At 39.4% G+C, this 21,976-nt stretch overlaps 1 pseudogene; it reads right to left on the reverse strand.

Annotated features, from left to right (window-relative positions):
* Nucleotides 1-3,475: 3,475 nt before the first annotated feature.
* LOC141332995 (uncharacterized) lies at nt 3,476-11,829 on the reverse strand (annotated as a pseudogene).
* Nucleotides 11,830-21,976: the final 10,147 nt, after the last annotated feature.

The following is a 21,976-nucleotide window of genomic DNA, read 5'->3' on the forward strand; positions in this document are numbered from 1 at the left end:
CATTCTGATTCATTTTAATGGAATTTCACTTTGTCCTGTAGGATTTTATTGGATTCTTAGAATCCCATTAAAAACATTGAAGGCAAGAATACTGATCTAAAAGATGAGACAAGGATAATTTTGCCAAAAATCAGTATTGACCACTTGAGGTGGTCCAACTGCTTATCCAACTGCTACATCACCTGTCATTATAGCTGAATTTTTGCCATCATCACCTACCGTCTTCAAAGTGGCTGCCTCACCTGACTGTGACATTGTCACCTACCACCACAACAGCAGCAGCAGTACAGCACAATCACGTCAGCATCAGAAAAGAGTAAAGATGTAAACTAATGAAAGTTAAGTCATGTTTTCTCACATTTACTATTTTCTTATGACATCTATCAATACAGTTGTTCAAGAGGCATGAGCAGTAAAAAATGTCTGTGTTGCGGATTATAATTAATTTTATTTCTTATATTTTTCCTTCATCTACAAATTACCCATTTGTCAGTGAACTTGTGATACTGTCACACAAAAGACATGTTTTAGCACTCTATTTATTATTATTTGCTATTTATAGAGTTTTAAGTGTTTTACATGTTTTTAGTCCATTTTATTCCTCTTAACATTTTAAGTGTGTATGTCTTTAATAAATGGATGGGTGGGCTTTTACGTGACCAGAAACATCATAGGAAGCAGGAAGTACTACATAAGACAGCAGCATGACAAACAAAGGACAGTCACCAAACTTACCTGGATTGAGGAGTTGCTCATTTTAGAGCTCACCTTTCCAGAAACCATCTACAAACTTTGGATTACACTTTCTGTGGACATACACTGGCGGACACTCACATTGGGATTCTTGGACTGTTCTAGGGTATGGACAAACAAACTGTATTCTTTAACAGAAAGAGTTTACCTGGTTTTATCATGTTGTTTTAAAGTCTTTTATGTGAACCTTGTAAATACACCAAATCTATTTAAACCAATCTTCTTTTATGTCTCATTCTTTTAACCATCAGTCATCTCTCTCAGTTAAATCTGACCCCATTTTAGTCCTGTAACTCGGCTGATAAGGCCGAGTGTTACAAACTTTATCATCCACTTCACTTAACATTCTCCTGAGTCTGTGTTTCTGAAAAACTATTTCTAACATTGATAACACATCATATTCAAATGATTCTGAAGCATGATGTGATACTGAAGACTTTAATGACTGATGAATATTCAGCTTTGATTACATAAATGTATTTCTGTATTAATATTATATTTTAATGTATATTAAAATAGAAAAGCTTTATTTTAAATATGTTATATATTCCTCAATATTACCTTTTTATTTTTGATCAAACAAATGCAGACATGCATTTAGCACAAAAGACGTATTTAAAAATGTTAAAAAATGTAATGTCCCAGATTGGTACTGTGTTCGCAAACTATTAAGTTTTGGAACAAACTTGGTTTGAACAATCAGTATATTTGCAGTGTTGTTTTTTGTGCATTGGTTTAGCAAAGTATCAATGTATTCTTTATAGAGAAGTAACACACGGAAAGGGGCCATGAAGCACATTTGGCTGTAGATAAAAATAATAGAGGATGTAACGCCGATAGATTATTACAATTAACGACCGTGAGTGCTTGTGGTGTGTTTCGACGTGCTGCTCAGTTTATCTAGAAATGATAAAACTGTGCCTCCATTGTCTCAGGGTCTGGTTGAAACCAAGCCCTAGTCTGCCATTTGAATGGCTTGATAAAGTGAACGTTACTGTTTATATAATCTGCTCTATTTAGTGTAGAGTAACACTGAAATCAACTGCAAATAAAAGACTATTAAATCTATCAAGATGTCAGCAGATAATGTATAAACTAATTCAAAAACAGCATTACCAGCTTCACTTATAAAACCAGTTTATTCTCTTCGTATGGCTACAAAAGTTCTTAAAATATGAATACATCACGGCAGTCCTGATATAAATTACAGGAGCAGAGGTAATTCAGTCCTTCAGTAGCTCTGGTGCAGCATCACAATGCTCCTGACACTGAGAATGAGTTGCTCTGGTGTGGTGATATTTTACTGAACCTTACTGATGAAAAATTACTCATGTTGCTTACCATTGAAGATTCCATTATGAAACCAAATGAACCTACAGCAACAGAGATGGCATGGGTTTAAGACAAACATGACAGACAGAAAGAGCTCAGGTGAGAAAACAAAACACTCTCTAGTCATCTGTAAGTATTCGGCTTCTATTACATTTCCTTCTACATTTCCCATGTTCACACTTAATGGGACCCCAGTTATTACTCCACACCTCCATATTTTATTTCCTATTTGACTGCAACTTTGAATCATTGCTTACATACCATTTTCATTTTATCACTATTCCTCTGCTCTTTACTATTACATTACCATCAATGCTCCATCTTCAAGCACTTTTTTATGCTGCCTTCATGTGATATGGGAAAGATGATGCCTTCCACTTGTGAAGTGGAAATTACCAGTGTGTCGTGTTCAGGTGCTTTTGTTATCGTAGTGAAGAGAAACATGGCGGACTCGGAATTTGTCCTCACATGCTATTTGGGTAAAAGTTTTAAAACGGTTATAAACTCGAGGATGCATCAAAACGCAAACGATAAATGATAGGCTGTATATCTTATTGATCATGAATAGTATAGTTTTTTTTTAAAGACAATACTAACTAATGGTTCTGTTTTAGCTAGCCTATATAAGTTTTTATATAAGCCTATATAAGTATATATATTTTATATCGCCTATATAAGTTTTTTTAACTTTTAACATCATGCAATGTTTACCATTCAGTATAGTTTCGTTGCTGTCCGCCATGTTGAAAGGTCAAAGTTTATCCCATCTCGGCAACTCGGGTATCATAAAAAAATTTGAGCTTTCCAGTGGAAATTACAATGTGAGTGGGTGTTCATGTGCAATTTTGATGTCGGATTTTAGTATTTACCATAATTACGATAGCACATGAAGGCAGCATTACATTTGATCTCATCTGTTTGTTTCAACTCATTTATTCATGCAATTACCCCTCTGTAAATTGCACTACAATTTTTAATTTCTCCCGTTCTCAATTTATTGATTCCCTTTCACTAACACCAGCACTGCTTACTAAGTCTTCTTCTTTATTTCTTTTCCCTCTTTGGTCGTTTTCTCCAGACTTACTTTTTTTTTTATATATATATATATATATATATATTATTTGATCGGAAGATCTGAAAGATCCCATGCATTTAACCTCCCTTTAACAAAATGGGGAGAGAAGTGGTCAAAAGAAACTGTTGTACAGATACAGTCTACTTGTGATCCAATCAACCAAAACACATTTTAAACCCAGGTGTAAACAAAGCCCAAATTCACTTCTCAGATATTTCAAAACTTATCAGAGGTGCTTCTGTAAACCTTAAGATCGTCTTGTTTCTGCAAATCTTTCCACAGTGATGGCACAGCAAAGACCTCTTTCTGGTGTTATTACATGCCTGTCACACTGATAACATAAAAATACAGTTCTCTCATGTGTGAAACCTCGTGGTATTGAAGTGTTGCTTTATTTCTGAAACTCTTTCCGCAGTGACCACATTTAAATGACTTCTCTCCAGAGTGAACTCTCATGTGCTGGTTAAGGGATCCTTTTTGGTTGAAACTTCTTCCACATTGCTGGCAGGTGAAAGGCTTCTCTCCAGTGTGAATTCTCATGTGGTTTTCACGGCTTTGTTTACGATTAAACCTCTTTCCACACTGAGGGCATGTGTAGGGTTGCTCTCCAGAGTGAATTCTCATGTGGACTTTAAATTGTTATTTTCGACAGAAACTCTTTCCACACTCAGAGCATGTGTAGGGTTTCTCTCTGTGAGTTCTCATGTGGACTTCAAGGTTTTCATGTTGATCAAAACTCTTTCCACACTGATCACACGAGTAAGACTGATCTCCATTGTGAATTCTCATGTGTCTGTTAAAGCTGTCTTTTTGAGTGAAACTTACTCCACACTGTTGGCAGGTGAAAAGGCTCTCTCCAGTGTGAACTGTCATGTGGCAATGAAGGTGTTCTTTCCGGTTGAATCTTCTTCCACACTGTTGGCAGGAGTAGGGCTTCTCTCCAGTGTGAACTGTCATGTGGCAATGAAGGTGTTCTTTCCGGTTGAATCTTCTTCCACACTGTTGGCAGGAGTAGGGCTTCTCTCCAGTGTGAACACTCATGTGCCTATCAAGGTTTCCTTTATGTTTGAAACTTCTTCCACATTGCTGGCAGGTAAAAGGCTTAACTCCAGTGTGAATTCTTAAGTGTTCTTCAAAGCGTACTTTATAATTAAACTTCTTTCCGCACTGAGGGCATGTGTAGGGTTGCTTAGTGTGAATTCTCATATGGTCTTCAAAGAGTTGTTTTTGATGGAAACTCTGTCCACACTCAGGGCATGTGTAGGGATTCTCTCCAACGTGACTCCTAACATGTGTTTTAAGATTTTTTTTATAACCAAAACACTTTCCACACTGTTGACAGATGAAAAAACTTCTTCCTGTCTTTTTGGTCCTTTTTCTTAAGGAAATCTTTTCAGTCAGTGAACAATTAAAAGATTTTTCTTCATTTATGAAATCATGATCTTTCTCTTCCATTTCATTCAGTACTTCACTCTCCTCTTTCAGTGCCCTCAGATCTAAGGTGAAAAAAGACAAATAAAAGTTAACAGTTTAATGACAAAAAAACAACAGACATCAAAACATTCAAACATGTAAAGTGTTTCAACTAACATACAACTACATCCTATATCCACTAAGCAACTGTAAGAGGTGTTGAGTCCCACTGCACTGTTACCCTTTTAGCCAAAGGAGCTCACAAACAAGAAATCACAGTTATATGAGTCAAACAAAGTATATGAAATGTAGGGTTGTCCCGTATTTGAGAATGAAATTGCGCGTCCCGTTTTGAATCAATACGGGACGGGTTTTGTCCCATATTTTTTTATAATTTTTTTTAAAGCAGCGTCTCATGCAAATCATCCCACAAGCATTTTATGAAGATGCCTCCTTTCCTACTTTTGATTGGGTAATAATTGATGTCATCGTGAGTTTGATTGGTCTTTTTAACTGTCCAGTGAGGAGGGCGGGTCTTTTAAGCAGAGTCTACCAAGTCTAACCGTGTCTACAGCGGACAGATACAGTCTGTCTACACTGGACGTAGCAAAGCAACCGTTGCAAATCATTTAAACTTTGTGTGAGCACGTCATAAATAGAACGCGTCAGCAGATTATTGTGGGGGATTAGCCGTGTCGGGCCGCATCCAGTGTAATAGGTTCTATTGTATTTTGTCGCGTCCGGTGTAGAAATGACAGATACTTCTCCAGGTAACCCCCCGTGTCTTAAAGTTTTCAGAGCTTAAACGCAAGAAAGGTTCCTTTGCAGTTTTGTGCACAACCCCCCCACCCCCGCAGAATGCGTCCCTTATTTTTTTGGTATTCAAAGTGGTAACCCTATATGTATTACAACTGCGAATGCAGAATACCAGGATAAACAAAAGCACATGGAGGACACAAAACAAAACTGAAAACAAATAAATACTTGATTTTAATCATATATTATTTAAGTTCTTCATCAAGCAGTCTCTGGTATTTTCATAACCATAACATGTTTTTTGTAGCAATTAGCATTTACAACCTTTAGCATTGTGTGTAATACATTTCTGCATAGACTTTAATCTAGGGTTGTCCCGATTCCGATACTAGTATCGGAAATGCTGCCGTTACCACAAAAAAATCTGCCATTGGTATCGGCGAGTATTTGAGTCCACGTACCGATCCGATACCATTTTCCTAAACATAACCTAGTTATGCCCGCTAGGTTTGCTTAACGCTGCAAATCGGAAATCAATTCTTCTTCGCTGCTCAGAATGCAAACACAGGAAGTTGTGTCGTGACACAACTGTTTACGGCAACGAAGAAGAAGAAACGTGCTAGAAGAATGTCCGCTGTTTGGCAGTATTTCAGGCTTGATCAACCCGCCAGTAAAACAGCGACATGTACTATATGTGAAGCTGCCATTTCAAGGGGTGGCACAAGTATTAGCAACTTTAACACAACAAACTTGATAAAGCATTTGAAGACGCGTCACCCCGCGGAACATGAGGTTTACACAAAAGCTAGGTGGCAGCGGCAGTATAGAGAGTAGCTTGAAGGGCCTGTTTGAGGAAATCCTGCAGGAGCATGATGAGGAACATGGTGCAGGTACTACAAGCACATTTCTTTAACTTCAGACATATATAATGGAGCAAACTATCTCACGCTCAGACAGCCCATTCCAGTACTGGGCAGTCAACCGAGTTCGGTTTCCCACTCCGCCCCTGGTACTAGTGTGGACAGTGAGAGACTGTTCAGCACAGCATCTAATATTGTGGATGCAAGGAAATGCTAATTTTCCTGAAGAAGAACTTGCCATTGTTATTGAAATTGTGAGCAGTTTCCACAGCAGTGTGTAACCTACTTTAAGTTACTTGAAATATTTATATTTTCATTCTGGGTTTAATACTGCTCTTGGTGAATCTTAACTTGTTCAGTTGAGGTTTATTTTTGTACTCTATTATTCAAGTCTTTTATTTTACTACATTGTGGCTGCACTTACTTTTTTTTTTAATAGACTACTCACAAGTTACTGTTGCACTTTTTTGTACTTTTGCATTTAAAAACTAAAATGCCTTTTATTTAACAAAATTGTTTGTGGACTTTAAGTTTTAAAGAGATAATTTTCTTATATTATTTATATTTATTTTTTTATATTCCTAGATTTATTTGTTCCACTGTTTTATAGAGTTATATTGTAAAAATACCTTTATCAGTTTACAGTGTTAGAAATGTGGCTGCATTTCAGATGTTGAAGTTCAGTTTCTTTTTCAAAAATATGCCAGATAATAAAAACACACTAGTTCACTATATGTACTTGTTCATGTTTTATTAAGGGATAAATCTAAAGCACAGCATAAAATAATTATGTCAGTTAATACACAGCTAGTTGTAGGATTTCAGCGCGAATCAGACAATTTAAGAGAGTCTATTAGAAGTTAGAACACTTCTACAGACGTACATTCCACAAGAGGCCCGTCATAAATCTGACGTTTGATAGCCTGGCGCCAGAACGCCAGCCTGAAGCAGACCTAACTAACCAAGAACTTGCAACATTAACACAAAAGGACACTTTCCAAGGAAGGAGATTGTCAAATTTGGAGCAAGTAACCAAGATTAATTGTCAAAGAGATGCACATTTTGAACATCACATGATTAAAGTCATTAGCGATATGGTTGGTTTTCCCCCACACACAGGACACAACGGAAATTCCTTCCCTAAACTTTTGACCTCCCAGCTTAGAGAACAGACCCTCACAGAAGGGCACAGAAAACTGTCTATTGATGTACATATGCGCCTAAAATGTGCTAAAGAACTAAGGAGCAACTCCTCATTTCTATGTATAACTTCCTATCATATATGTAACCCACACATTTGTCTATTATGTTTTAATCACTCATTGTGTATGTCCCTTTTGATAACTATTGAATAGTTTAATGGTTTATATTGATGTTTGATATGTCTGAGTTGGAAATCGCATTCTCAAAATGTTCCTGTAATTCAATTCTTTGCGAAATGTATTATAGTCTTGTTATAGAAATCATGTCCAAATTTATCTCTGCAAAGAGCGGGAATTTGGGATCACAGGACTAATAAGATAACATTGTGATTTATGGTTGGTAGGAGGAACCAGCAGTCCACCGGACTTCGGACATTGTTCTAATTGGTCAAGACACCATTTTGGGATGTGTCCAAAAGCTGAGCTTAAATACCCAGGACACCCTAAAATCTCGCTCTTATCTCTTGCAACTTTTCTTACTCCTTATAACGCTCTTCACGTGCTTCGCGCCGCCGCGTCTCGACGCCGCCTGGCCTGAATGCCAGCCTCCTCATCTAAAGGAAACATGAGGAGATCACCACACTTCTATCTTTTTCTCTAATCTTTTTTTTATTTCTTTCCGTTGAGAGTTTCGTTTCTAGTTAAGTTTGTGCAAGCCGCGACCGACCTAAACGTCTTCGCTGACCTCAACTTCAACAGCACGCAACTCTCATATCCAGCCAACGCCCAAGCACACAAAGGACCACAGAACCAACCAATCAGCAACCTCGGGAAAGCCCCTTTCTGAAGCGACGCAACTAAAGGAATTCCCAAAGGCAACGCGCAAGTAACCTCCAGAATCTTACTGAACTGGTGCATTTTGATATAAAGTTTAATAACCTCTTTGAGAGACTCAATACGAGGGTTAATTAAGTGATTGATGGTTGTTCAGGTCTAAGCAATTGCACATATTGCTAACTTGGGACTTCATATTTTCATTCCTTTAAACTCATTCTTTCCTCACTTTCTCTTTCTGCAACCTGTGTGAATGCGTGTGTTTATGTTAGTTTAGTTTGTATGTGTTAGGTTTATCCATTAAAATCATATTTTTATTAGAAAAGATAAGTATCTTGTGTTTTGTGCTTACAAGTTAATGTCTTAAACTGCTGATTTTGCTACTGTGCTAATATATAGTGTTTTCACTATATTCTGGATAGTAATGTCCATCGCAGAGTTTCTGTTACGGCTTGTGAATGAATCGCAGGTCGACTCTTGAACAGCCGTAAAAAAGCGATTCTGTTCAAATTCCCTATTGAATCATATTCGATTTCCCTTTGAGCTAAATTATAAATTATATGTGTAATTAATCCCTTTTACAATCTTACATAGTAGTATCTACAGCTATATACAGATACACACAGGTATCGGATCAGTACTCGGTATCGGCAGATACTAGGGCTGCGCGATAAATCGAATGCGATTATGAGGCGCGTTTAGTGAATGAAGCCAGTACTTTGATTAGTAGTAAATCTCCATCACGTGCGTTCAGCTGGAGTGTTCAGAGACGTAAATCACTGACAAGCTACGCCTAATCGCGCTCAAAATCGAATCGAATTTAGCTTGTCAGTGATTTACGCTTCTGAACACTCCAGCTGAACGCAGCCAAATGCACATGATGGAGATTTACTACTAATCAAAGTACCGGCTTCATTCACTAAACGCGCCTTATAATTAAAAGCTTAATAAAGCTTTCGATTTATTGCGCAGCCCTAGCCGATACCCTGAGCCCAGGTATCGGAATCGGTATCGGGAGGGGAAAAATGGTATCGGAACATCTCTACTTTAATCCCATCGGGTCGCAATCGTACATTAATTCAGACGTTAATTTGCTGGTGTCTGAAAATTAGTTTTGCCATTAAAATTGTTTTATATGTCGATGGTATTTGATAGCTTGATATGAAAATGTGGGAAATAAACAGCGGTGCTGACTTCTTGGATAAACTCCACTTTTGTTCCTTTAGCCCCACTTGGCCCAAGATATTCAAATGATAATTCATATGTGAGATTGATGAATGATAGGCAAATGTTTTTATTTCCTGCCCGATATACCGTTATTAGGCCTACCTCAAGGACCAGCTGTTAATAATCTGTTCATTTATGACATGGACCATTTTTACTGTGACTGACCAAATAACAAAATTTTAGATGACTAAGCCTCTTCTCGACGACTGACATTCAGTAAACTATTAAGTGGGCAGCCCTAGTCCAGTGAAAGGCACTGCTGTCACCAGACTTTATTTTGCATACTTCATCATTACATCAGAGCAAGTTAGACCACATGTAAAAAATGTATTTAACCATTTCATATGAAAAATGTTAATCAAACCTAGCGGTGCACCTTAACATTTACATATTAAATAAGACAGAAGTCGACAAATGCTGTTTTTAAATCAGAGCACTAAAAGAACTTTAAGAAAAAACAATGAAGCTGAAATTCTTTCGAAAAAGAAAGCCTCAAGAGGACAAACAGAGTAGAAAAACACCTGACAAAGTCAAATGAATTCAGAAAATGTACAGTACAATTCATAGGATAGTTCAGCTTTGAGAATGAAAACCAACCTGTTTGTTCCTCAGTATCCTCATGTTTGACTCTGAATGTTTCTTCAATCTTCATGTCTTCACTCTCTTCTTTACAGTTTTTCTCGATTGCTTAAACACATTTCTTGAAACTATGCCTCGTATTCTCAAAACAGTAAACACAAATCCATAACGTCTCACCCAATTTCCCAAACATCCTATTTTCAGGTCAAAATGAAGCTCTACACTCAAAACCATTCACTCTTGCTGAAAAATCAAAATTTGCCTTCAGACGTCACACACAAGGCCTCAAAAACACTCACACTACAACATAGTCTTACACACTGGTGCAATAAATTAAAAACAATATTTCCAAAACTGGCAAGTTATGTTGCTTGTGGTTCTTCCCCTCAAAAACATTTTCACATGATGAACAAAAAAGACGCAACCAATGTACACTGGCAAATTTTTATTCATGTACTATACAGTACAACACATACACAAAAATGATTCCACCTCAGCATCCTGTCTTTGGTCTGGGTCAGGCCAGAGAATCTCATCCACGTCACAGGCTATATTGGCCCTAGCCAGGCAGCGGGGGTAAAATCCTCTTGCATGCCTGATCCACCCCTGGCATGCATCTACTGTTATGTCTAGGCAGGCTTCTTCCATGGCCTGGAGGAGGTGAACACGGACATAAGGCTCTCTGTCATACACTTTCCACCGCCATGCCGAAAAAAACTCCTCTATCGGGTTTAGAAAGGGAGAGTATGCAGGCAGAAAGATGTTAGAAAACCTTGGGTTATTGGTAAACCAGTCACGAACCAGAACAGCATGATGGAAGCTGACATTATCCCAAACAACAACGTAGTGAGGCTGCTCTGGCTGTGCTGGTTCCCTGTAGTCCAGCTGGAACATATGCTCTCTTAGACCATCAAGGAAAGCAAGGAGGAGCATAGTATTATAGGGTCCTAGAATGGCATGGCGGTGGAGTACCCCTCGTTGGCTGATGGCTGCGCACATAGTGACATTCCCTCCACGCTGACCAGGGACATTTACAATAGCCCGATGACCAATTCTGTTCCTCCCTCTTCTCCTCCTTTTGGTCAGGTTAAAACCTGCCTCATCCACAAAGATAATTTCATGGGGAACAGGCTGTCCTTCAATCTCAAACATTCTCTGCAAAACACAAAACACAGTAGAGTAAATCACTACCCTGAACCACAGTTCAAGAAGGCACAAATGGCAGCATAAACTGCTATGCTGTGATGGAACACAATACTTCATACAAAATCAAAACTCATTCCTGAACATATTCCACTCGTTGGTTTTTCACTCTGTCAGAGTTTTGTTCGAAAGGGACACGGTACACCTGTTTCATCCGGAATTGGTTCTTTCGGAGGATGCGATCAATTGTGGAGAGGCTGATGACATTTATCCCTCGAAAATGATGATCATCCTCAATCACTCTCCTTTGAATCTCTCGCAGGCGGATTACATTATTGGCAATTACCATGTTCACAAGCTCCCTCTCTTGCTCCTCTGACAAAAGCCTTAGCCTGCCTCCACCAGGTGGTCGTCTCTGTGTCCTGCAAAAATAGAAGCACTTATTACTGTAACTGTCCCACATCCTTTTTACAGGAAAAAAATGGAAACATACTGAAACTCTGTATGCAAGGCAATTTGATGCATTTCTTTAGTACAGTAGCATAGTACAACAGTGTATGTGTTGTCACAGCATGAGTTCAGCACTCAAAAGTTACTGTACAGAGCAGTCTTACTGCAAGAACATCTACCTGTTTTCCTCCCTGAAGGTTCTGATGATGGAGGCAACAGTGAAGCGACTCAAATTTGGCTGTACTCGTTGCCCAGCCTCCCTCATAGTCATACCATGGACAGGTCAGGAAGAAAAACTGTGCTTATGGGGTCAAGAAGACATGGCGCTGTGTTAAGCGGCAGCCTGTTGTGGCAGCATCAGTCATCAGTCAGTCATCAGTCTTTTAGTCAAGGTTTATTACGTTAAATTCTTCTCAAGATGTTTCATCGGTGGTTTGGATACTTTTTACTGCTCTTTATTGTATGCGGGACGCTGTTAAACAATGGAAGTGATGCCGGGAGGACCGATGGCATTGTTTACACGCGTGATCAGTTGATTGCGCTGAGGCAACTAGCGTTGGAGGTCGGGGAAAAGCATAACATACCTGAGGAGGTAAGGAGGAGATGGCGAGGTTGTAGAGCGGGAGTGAAGCGGCGGATGAAAAGAAGAAGATTTAAACCCTGTATACCTGCAGTTATACCTGCAGGGAAATGTTAGATCCTTGGCGAATAAAATGGACGAATTGGAGGCGCTTGTCAGGACACGGAGGGATTATAGAGAGTGCAGTATCATGTGCCTCACAGAAACGTGGCTTCATGAACAGATACCGGACTCAAATGTAACTATTCCTGGCTTCCATACGGTTCGAGCTGATAGAGATTTAATTGCGAGTGGTAGGAGGAAAGGAGGGGGGCTCGGCTTACTTGTGAATTCGCGATGGTGCAATCCGGGACACATTACCATCAAAGAGCGTGTTTGTAATCGGAATGTTGAGATTATGGCTGTCGGATTGCGCCCATACTATCTGCCGAGGGAATTTACAAGTGTGGTCGCCATTATTGTTTACATTCCTCCATCAGGAAACGCGGAATCTGCGTCTGACGTCATTCTCTCTGTGACAGCGAATATACAAACAAAATATCCTGGTGCTTTTGTTTTGATCACAGGTGATTTCAATCATGTATCTCTTTCCTCCACACTCCCAACTTTTTACCAGTTTGTTAACTGTAAAACAAGAGAAAATAAGACTCTTGATTTGCTGTATGCAAATATTAAAGATGCCTATACGTCTACTGCCCTCCCTCCATTAGGAAGGTCAGATCATAATTTAGTACTGCTCACACCATCATACAGGCCTGTTGTTCAGCAGCAACCAGTTATAGTGAGAACTGTGAGGACATGGTCTCATGAAGCGTTGGAGTCACTGCGTTGTGCATTAGAAACCACCGACTGGAATGTCCTGTATGAACCACATGGTGATGATATTGATGCACTAATTGACTGTGTCTCTGAGTATATCAATTTCTGTGTGGACTGTTCCATCCCTAAGAAGGAGGTCCGCTGTTACCCTAATAATAAACCTTGGGTGAGCAGTGATCTGAAGGCTCTACTTAATGAAAAGAAGAGAGCTTTTAGGTCAAAAGATAGAGTTCAATTAAAGCAAGTACAAGGAGAACTAAAACGAAGAATTAAGGAGAGCAAGAATAATTACAGAAGAAAACTGGAGGAGAGTCTAGATAACAACAAGCCTAGGGATATGTGGAGTGGGATACGGAAGATTACTGGTCTTCAGAGAAAAGCTGGAGGTGTTGTGGAGGGTAATGTACAACAAGCAAATGAGTTTAACCTGTTTTTTAACAGGTTTGATACGGGTTCTTCAAACTCTAGTAGCCATTTTTCCAATGCTACCTTTACTACCTCTACTTCTGCATCTACTACCTCTTCTACTCCTGCTGACCCCCCTTCTCCCTCTCCTAGTGCTTCACTGACCTTTTCCAGATCACTCTCATATTCTTCGTTGTCCTCTACAAACTCTGGCGTCCCTTTCAGTCCAATTATGCCATCTCCACGTCAGACTGGATTATATATCTCAGCCGACATGGTCAGAAAAGAATTGGGAAGGTTAAATCAGAGTAAGTCGGCTGGACCAGATGATATTAGTCCACGAGTGTTGAAGACATGTGCTAGCCAGTTGTGTGGAGTACTTCAGCATCTCTTTAATTTGAGTTTAAATCTTCAGAGAGTACCATTGCTATGGAAAACATCGTGTCTGGTTCCAGTGCCTAAGAATAGACATCCTAAGGCACTGAATGACTACAGACCCATCGCATTAACCTCTCACTTAATGAAGGTTATGGAGAGATTGGTTTTGGCATACCTCAGACCGCTAGTGTATCCATCACTTGACCCTCTGCAGTTTGCTTATCAGCCCCAGGTGGGTGTGGAAGATGCAATTATCTATCTACTGCAGAAGGCATATTGTTCACTGGATAGACCTAACACCATAGCTCGCATCCTGTTTTTGATTTTTCCAGCGCGTTCAATACTATTCAGCCAAGATTGTTGAAGGCAAAACTGGACGAGATGCAAGTGGACGCTTCATTAATCACTTGGATCCATGATTATCTAACGGGCAGGCCTCAGTTTGTGAGACTACAAGGATGTGTGTCTGAACGTTTGATAAGTAATATCGGTGCCCCCCAGGGAACTGTGCTATCTCCTTTCTTGTTTACAATTTACACTGCAGACTTTAAGTACAGTTCTGAGTTATGTCATCTGCAAAAATACTCTGATGACACAGCCATAGTAAGCTGTGTGGAGAACAAGGATGAGGATGAGTACAGGGAGTTGGTTGATGGCTTTGTGAGGTGGTGTGGGGTAAATAGCTTGAAGTTAAATGTGGCGAAAACAAAAGAAATGGTCATAGATTTCAGCAGGAATAAGACCCCACCATCTCCAGTTTGCATCGGGTGGACCTATGTGGAACATGTGAAATCATATAAGTACTTGGGAGTTGAGTTGGACAACAAGTTGGCATGGTCTACAAACACTGAAGCTGTTTATAAGAAGGGCCTAAGCCGGCTATATTTTTTGAGGAAGCTAAAGTCTTTCAATGTGTGCAACAGGATACTTAAGATGTTTTATCAGACTGCTGTGGCGAGTACTATCTTCTTTGCTGTGGGGTGTTGGGGTATGGGACTTAAGACAAAGGATGCCAACAGATTAAACAAACTCATCAAAAAGGCTGAATCTGTTGTCGGTTCTGAGCTTAGTACTTTGGAGGAAGTGGCTAAGGATAGAGTGCTGACAAAGCTGTTAGCGATAATCAGCAATGAAACTCATCCTCTCCATAAGACTCTGGACAATCTTAAGAGTAGCTTCAGCAACAGGCTTATTCATCCTTGTTGCTTGAAGGAACGTTATAGGAAATCATTTCTACCTAGCGCTATTAGACTGTATAATTTGTCTGTCTAGAGAAGTTGTGTTTATTGATGTATTGAGCTGCCATGACGATTTAATTTCCCTTTGGGATTAATAAAGTTTATCAATCAATCAATCAATCAATCAATCATAGTCATACCATGGACAAGAACATGGTCAACTAAACACGTCCTCCTCCTCCTCCTCGACCTCCTCCTCCTCTCCCTCTCCCTCCTCCTTCACCATGTCCTCTACCTCTTCTTCCTTCTTCACCACATCCTCTACCTCTTCTTCCTTCTTCACCACGTCCTCTACCTCTTCCTCCTCCTCCTCCTCCTTCACTCTGGTGTCCTTGACCACCACCTCCTCCTCCTCTCCCTCCTCCTTCACCATGTCCTCTACCTCTTCTTCCTTCTTCACCACGTCCTCTACCTCTTCTTCCTCCTCCTCCTCCTTCACTCTGGTGTCCTTGACCTCCTCCTCCTCCTCCTCCTCCTCCTTCACTCTGGTGTCCTTGACCACCACCACCACCTCCTCCTCCTCTCCCTCCTCCTCCTCTTCCTCCACGTCCTCCTCCTTCTTCACCACGTTCTCTACCTCTACCTCTACTTCTTCCTCTTCCTCCTCTTCCTCCACTCTGGTGTCCCTGACCTCTTCCCTTACGTCTCTTTGGATCCATTGTTTCAAACCTGAATAAGTTGACTTTGGCCCTTTTATCTATCCATCAAAGGTTTTGATTGGTGTGTGATAAATTTTGACTCCTAGTGTTTCCACTTGGTTAATTGTGTGCTAATTGAGCTCAAGCTGTGCTGTGTTAAGTTAACATTATTGAATGCTAGTGCTTTCTAAATGACCACATGGTGTAAGCACTGAGAAATGTAGGGATTTGTGTGTAGAGTTTTGCAGTAACAGTTCACCAAATATAACTCATGTGTCAAAGCAGGGAACAGTGTTTATAGTTTAGGGAAATGGGTGTGTTTTTTGAAAAATTGCGTTAGGGTTTTGCAATTTTAGTTCAAAAGACTGGTTATAGTGTTTTAGCAAATGAGAAAAACTGTAATAAATGCCATATTTATAATAGTGTGTCACTTGGATCTCAGTTACTCCACCAGGAGTTTTTTTTTTTTTTCGGTTTGGAAACACCCTGTTTAAGATGAGAGTAAATCTCTGTGTGTGTCTCAATCAGCTCTAGTTCAGTAGTGCAGTGCAGTGCACTGGTGAAGGAATCAGAGTAATAGTTAATGGACTTAAATGATTTGATTTAACAAACACTCAAACTTTTTAACTTACTATTCCATTTTGATTAAAATTTAATGATTAGTTTATTACATTTAATCGATTACACACTTTAAAAATTGCTATTGTATTTAAAGGTTGTCATTACAACAACCAAACATTTGCTTTGTTTGTCAAAGTTGTCATTACTCATGTTTGAGTTTGTTCTCGTTGTATTGACACTGTTTTGAGCAGCAGGTCTCTCAGCGAGCGGTGATTTGAAACAGTGAATCATTTTGTGAATCAACTGATTCAATTGACTCGGAGTTTGGAATCGTGTTTATGATCTGAATCACTACCAGAGACAGAAATCAGACTGATCTGTGGATGCGCTTTACTCACAAAATAATGTTCATTATTAGATAAAATATTACATTATTACACGCAATTATTATAAAGTTTAAATCGCCTGTAAACCATATAAAATAGACTGAACGCACATGAATTTAAACACTTTAAATGATTAAGACTACAAACCTTTCTTCAACTGAAAGCATTCACTGATGCAGAAGCGCGGTGCAGCCTTATGACGTCACATCACCAGATCAAAAATAAAAGTTCTGTTCACTCGCTTCTGTGTCTAGGATCCAAAAAGTGCATAGATATTTACAGGGAAACATATATGAACTATAAAGTTATGTCAATGTTATGCCATATTTTTTCTTGGTGAAATACATATTAAAGTATATATAAAGAATGAAATGATAAAAATATGATTTTACAATTATTTGCAAATGGTGATTTATAATTTTAATTACTTATTTATGCATTTTTTATTTTTCCAAAATGTATTCATTCATTCTTTCATTTATGTATTTATGACAATGTTTATGTCCACAATTGTTTCTTTCCATGTTCATTTAATATTTACTTAATTTCGTATTTATTTCTGCATTATGTCTACATTTATTTACTTATTTACTAAGACATTTATTTATTTAGACCTTTCTTTGTCAGCAAGGGAGAAGTTAAAGATAAAGGCTGTGTAGTTGCCATTTTTCTGTCTCTCACAAACCTTCATGCAAAATTTTATTTTAGCTTGTTAGAACAAAATGTGTCTTGTAGGAAGCTGAGTGTGTTGACTGAAAACTAGCCTCCGCATGTTGCCGAAAGGTAACCTGAGACAAATTGAAGGAATGACTGAAAATGTGAAGCATGTGAATGATTATGATAAACACACTCCTGAAGAGGATTCCAGCATTTTTTTTTTCACCACTTCCAAAACAACCCCCTTTAAAAAATTTGGGGCATCTGGCTTTTGAGTCCTCAAACATGCATTTAGCATGATATGAAACATTTATAAAAACATTTACATTTTCATTTCAAAGGTGAAGAAACAAATGACTTCATTAAGTACCCAGTTCAGCCGACTACTGAAGCCCAAGCCAAGCTGAAGAGGAGATTCAACAGCTACAGCAAAGCAGATCTGGCTTCTTAAAAATACAGAATTCCTAAAAAAAAAAAACACGATGCCACGCCACACAGAGACTAGTGTAAGTATTCCACTTCATCCTTCATACCTAAAGTTTGTTGTACTGAAGACAGTGAGTTGTGTGATTTTAATACTCAACTGTGAACATGGGCATATCATTAAAAAACTTTTTTTTTTTTTAAGTTATCGCACATTTTCTTGTACAATTAAAAATGATAAATGTGGACTGAAAAATTCAGATCCTCAATGAAATGACAATAAATGTCGGCCGGGCCCTTTTTGAATGGAGACATAGCATGACAACAATGTTGAAAAACTGATTTAAACTGAAGTGTAAAAGACAATTTGATAAATGTATGTTCCAATTTATTAAAATTACTCTTATTGCTTTTTACTTAAAGGTTGTATCAGCGATTTCTAGCCTAAAACATAAAGTGTCAAATTCAGCTGACCTTTCATCACGATCCGCTCGCTGTCTGCCCCATAAATTGTCTGTGAAAAAAAAACGCGTCTCTCTGGTCAGCCTAGGGTCCGAGATATGCCAAAAAAACAATCGGCACTACCAACCTTTCCACAGGTAAACAAACAGTGTTCCAACCAATCAGCGTCAGGGATTTGGTGTTGCTGACTTTCGCCCCGCCTCCCTCACATCCCAGCACCAGTAGGAAAGTCCACAATACCAAACCCCTGACGCTGATTGGTTGGAACAATGTTTGGTTATCTGTGGTGTGTTGATAGCGCTGATTGTTTTTTTTGGCATATCTCGGACCCTAGGCTGACCAGAGAGACGCGTTTTTTTCACAGACAATTTATGGGGCAGGCAGCGAGCGGATCGTGAAGAAAGGTCAGCTGAATTTGACACTTTATGTTTTAGGCTAGAAATCGCTGATACAACCTTTAAGTACTTTTTTTTAAAAGTCATCAATTTGTTGAATAAACTAGATTTTAAAAGATTTTACCTTTATTGTGGATATTTCTATAGGTCTATTAATTACTCACCAAGACTTTACAGCTTGACACATCAGAAAAGGAACTGTTGATAGAAGATGAGAAGTATCCAAATGAACTGAGGATCAAGAAGATGCATGTTAGATGAATCTGATCAGGAAGCAGGACCAATTAAAAAAAAAACACACTCTGGGAAAGATCAAACTGATACTTACAATTAAAAGAGTTATTTTCTAACTACAAAAACCCAACCAAAAACAACAGAGACAATCTGAAAAACAGAGATGTCTGCATTCATTCAAAATGCCAGTGTAAGGCAATCTTCTGCTGATCATTCAGAAATTAGCAACTAATAATAAATGGAAACGGTAGAAAATGACTGAGATTTCTTTGTTACCTCCTTGACCTCTAACAACCCCCAACACTTTCATATCCAATCAATGAATTTTGACAAAAACATATTTCACATATTACCTTAAATAGTAATAGTAAGTCTCAGCTTCAATAGATCTTCAATAGATCTTCAATATACAAAACTGAAAATCAGACCATAACTAACCATTTACACATTTATTATCCAGCTCAAACTATTATGGGTTTCATAAGAGCTTCATTGCCAAGTAAGGATTTTGTTATAGCGACAGTTTCCAGTGCAGAAGAGAATACTGTAGTGAATTTTACAGGAGACTCAACTCATTTTAACTTGGCCCACCCAGGGACGCCAATTTATGTAGTGAGTTCTGCTTTCGCCCACTAGGAAGGCGAAATAGTGTAGTGATGGGTACTCGCGTCACAGATGACGTAATGATTCTTGGATCACATGTCACTTAATGTGTGGTAATGAGTACATCACATAAGAAAGATTGGTGGGATATCTAGCTTGTAGAACCTCTCACTGTATTATCAACACAAGGAAGACACAAGTGTAATAAAATAAATTTTATTAACAAATGATAGACAAGAGTAATCAACTATTAAATGAATACAATAAATGCAAAAGGAATAAAGTGCATAAGATGCATAAAATATGATTCAGTTGGGTGTTACTATGTCATAGCTATGTTATCTTATGGAAAGATAAACTGTTGCTACTCTCAAAAAAACAAATAAGGTAAAGAACCTTATTTTGCATCAAACAAATAAATGAGCTATTATTTGTTATCAACTGCAATCAGCTATACAATATCTAATGTAAATTAGAAAAATCATATACTGATAGTACACAACAATGCCAAGGTCTCTGGAAGAGGATTGGAAGTGATATTTACGTTCTCTGTGGTTGATTGAGCAGTCCGGTAGCGGTGAATTCTTCCACTGGTTGTGCTGGGAGCAGTCAGTGGGAAAAGGAGCAGGAATCCGTTTCGACAGCCTTGAGCATGAAGCGCTGTAGGATGCTGTTCTCCTGGAACACCCAAAGGGTCCTAAGATCTGGAACACGCAGATGTGGCCCTGGTGTAGGTGCTGAAGGCCCTTAGCTTGGAACACGCAAGCAAAGGTACCTGAAGTGAAGGTTTGCTTGCTGGAGCTCAACCTTGTTGCAAATGTCTGTTGGTCTTCTGCCTCTCTCGGCTAGAGACTCAGAACTTGGTCAATCCGCTTTGTCTCTCTCGGATGGAGACTTAGGATGTGCTGCATCTGTGGTTGCCTCGCTGGACGAAGGCTCTGAACGTGGAAAATATCTCTTTCCTCACAGACAGAACGTGGTCGTATCTGCTGCTGCCTCACAGCTGGAGACTTGGAGTGTGGAGCATCTGTTTCTGTCTCTCTGGACAGACTCAGAAAGAAGTTTGATCTGTTACCGTCCCCTGGACGTGCCGGAGACTCAGAATGGAGGTGTAGCTGTTATTGTCTCACCCTTGCAGGTCAGACTCAGTACTGGTGTAACTGTTATGTCTTTCCCCGACGGGACTCAGACTCAGTACTTTGTTAGTGCTCTGTTAGTGTCTCACCCTGCTGGGCCTCAGACTCAGAACTTTGTTGCTCTGTTAGTGTCCCTTCCCCTACGGGACTCAGACTCAGAACTTTTGGTGTTCTGTTAGTGTCTCTTCCTTCACAGGCTGCAGACTCAGAACTTTTGGTGTTCTGTTAGTGTCTCTTCCTTCACAGGCTGCAGACTCAGAACTTTTGGTGTTCTGTTAGTGTCTCTTCCTTCACAGGCTGCAGACTCAGAACTTTGTTGCTCTGTTAGTGTCTCTTCCTTCACAGGCCGCAGACTCAGAACTTAGTTGCTCTGTTAGTGTCTCTTCCTTCACAGGCCGCAGACTCAGAACGAAGTTTGATCTGTTAACGTCTTACCCTGCCGGGCCTCAGACTCAGAACAAGGAGTGTCTTTTGGAGAGGTATCTTTATACCTTTCCGATGAGGAGGAGATTGCATTTTGGTGCTTCTCCATTTCCATGCTGTGATTGGCTGGTTCCATCAGAGCGGGGGACATGGGGTAGCCCACCATTCTTTCCTCTTGTGGAAGTCATTTGCATAGTCCAAACACAAAGTTAAAAAAGGTGTCAATAATGTTTTACTGGTGCATTTCTCATTTTCCAAAACACAATCAGAAAACATTTGGTCATGTAATGAACACATTAAGTCCAAACATGATGGGAAAAGATTGAACTGTCATGCATGCATTCATTTGTCCATTAACAGCTGAGTTTGTGTAAGATGTTGCACTACACATCGCTGTCAGTGAGAATACTTATTTCTCTGAATAAGTATAAGATGTGTGTGTCATGGTTCGCATCAGTTCAAGGTTTGAAAACATAGTTATGAATGGATTTGGATGGATCTTTGTGATCTCTCTTTGTTTCACCCACTGCGTGCTGCATCTGGAGATCCTAAGGAATTTTTATGACCGCCACAGGACCAAACCTTAGAAAACAGTCTCAAGGTGGGTGAAGGGCAGAAACTGCGTCTTGACCAATAGGAAGTTCTGTTCTTCCTGGGTTTTTGTCCCAAAGGTCTCTTCTTGCCCTCTAAGAGGTGTCTGGCAGTTGTCCTGGCATCCTTATCTGATGGCGTTGGACAGTTTGCTTATGTTAGTCCACCAAGATCCAATCAAAATGTAGCAAACCTTTGTCCACTATTGTGGCCAGGGAGGGGCCCTCGCCATAAACTGGGCCCTGGAATGCGTGGTCCACTACAATACAGACAGTGCAAATACACTACTGCAGTGCAGACATACAGAGAAATACACAGCAATGTCTAGAATCTATTCTCAGTCATCAACACAGTTTCACTGAAGATCCAATAAATGCATAAACCCAGGATAGAGCGTCTGAGTGAATGTGGTGTGTTCTGTGTGGATGAGGCTCATTGTGTCAGAGACGCTGGAGAAGGACAGAGTTCACTCTCATCCACATA

The sequence above is a fragment of the Garra rufa genome, chromosome 4 (assembly GCF_049309525.1).
Source record: "Garra rufa chromosome 4, GarRuf1.0, whole genome shotgun sequence".
Taxonomy (NCBI): Eukaryota; Metazoa; Chordata; class Actinopteri; order Cypriniformes; family Cyprinidae; genus Garra; species Garra rufa.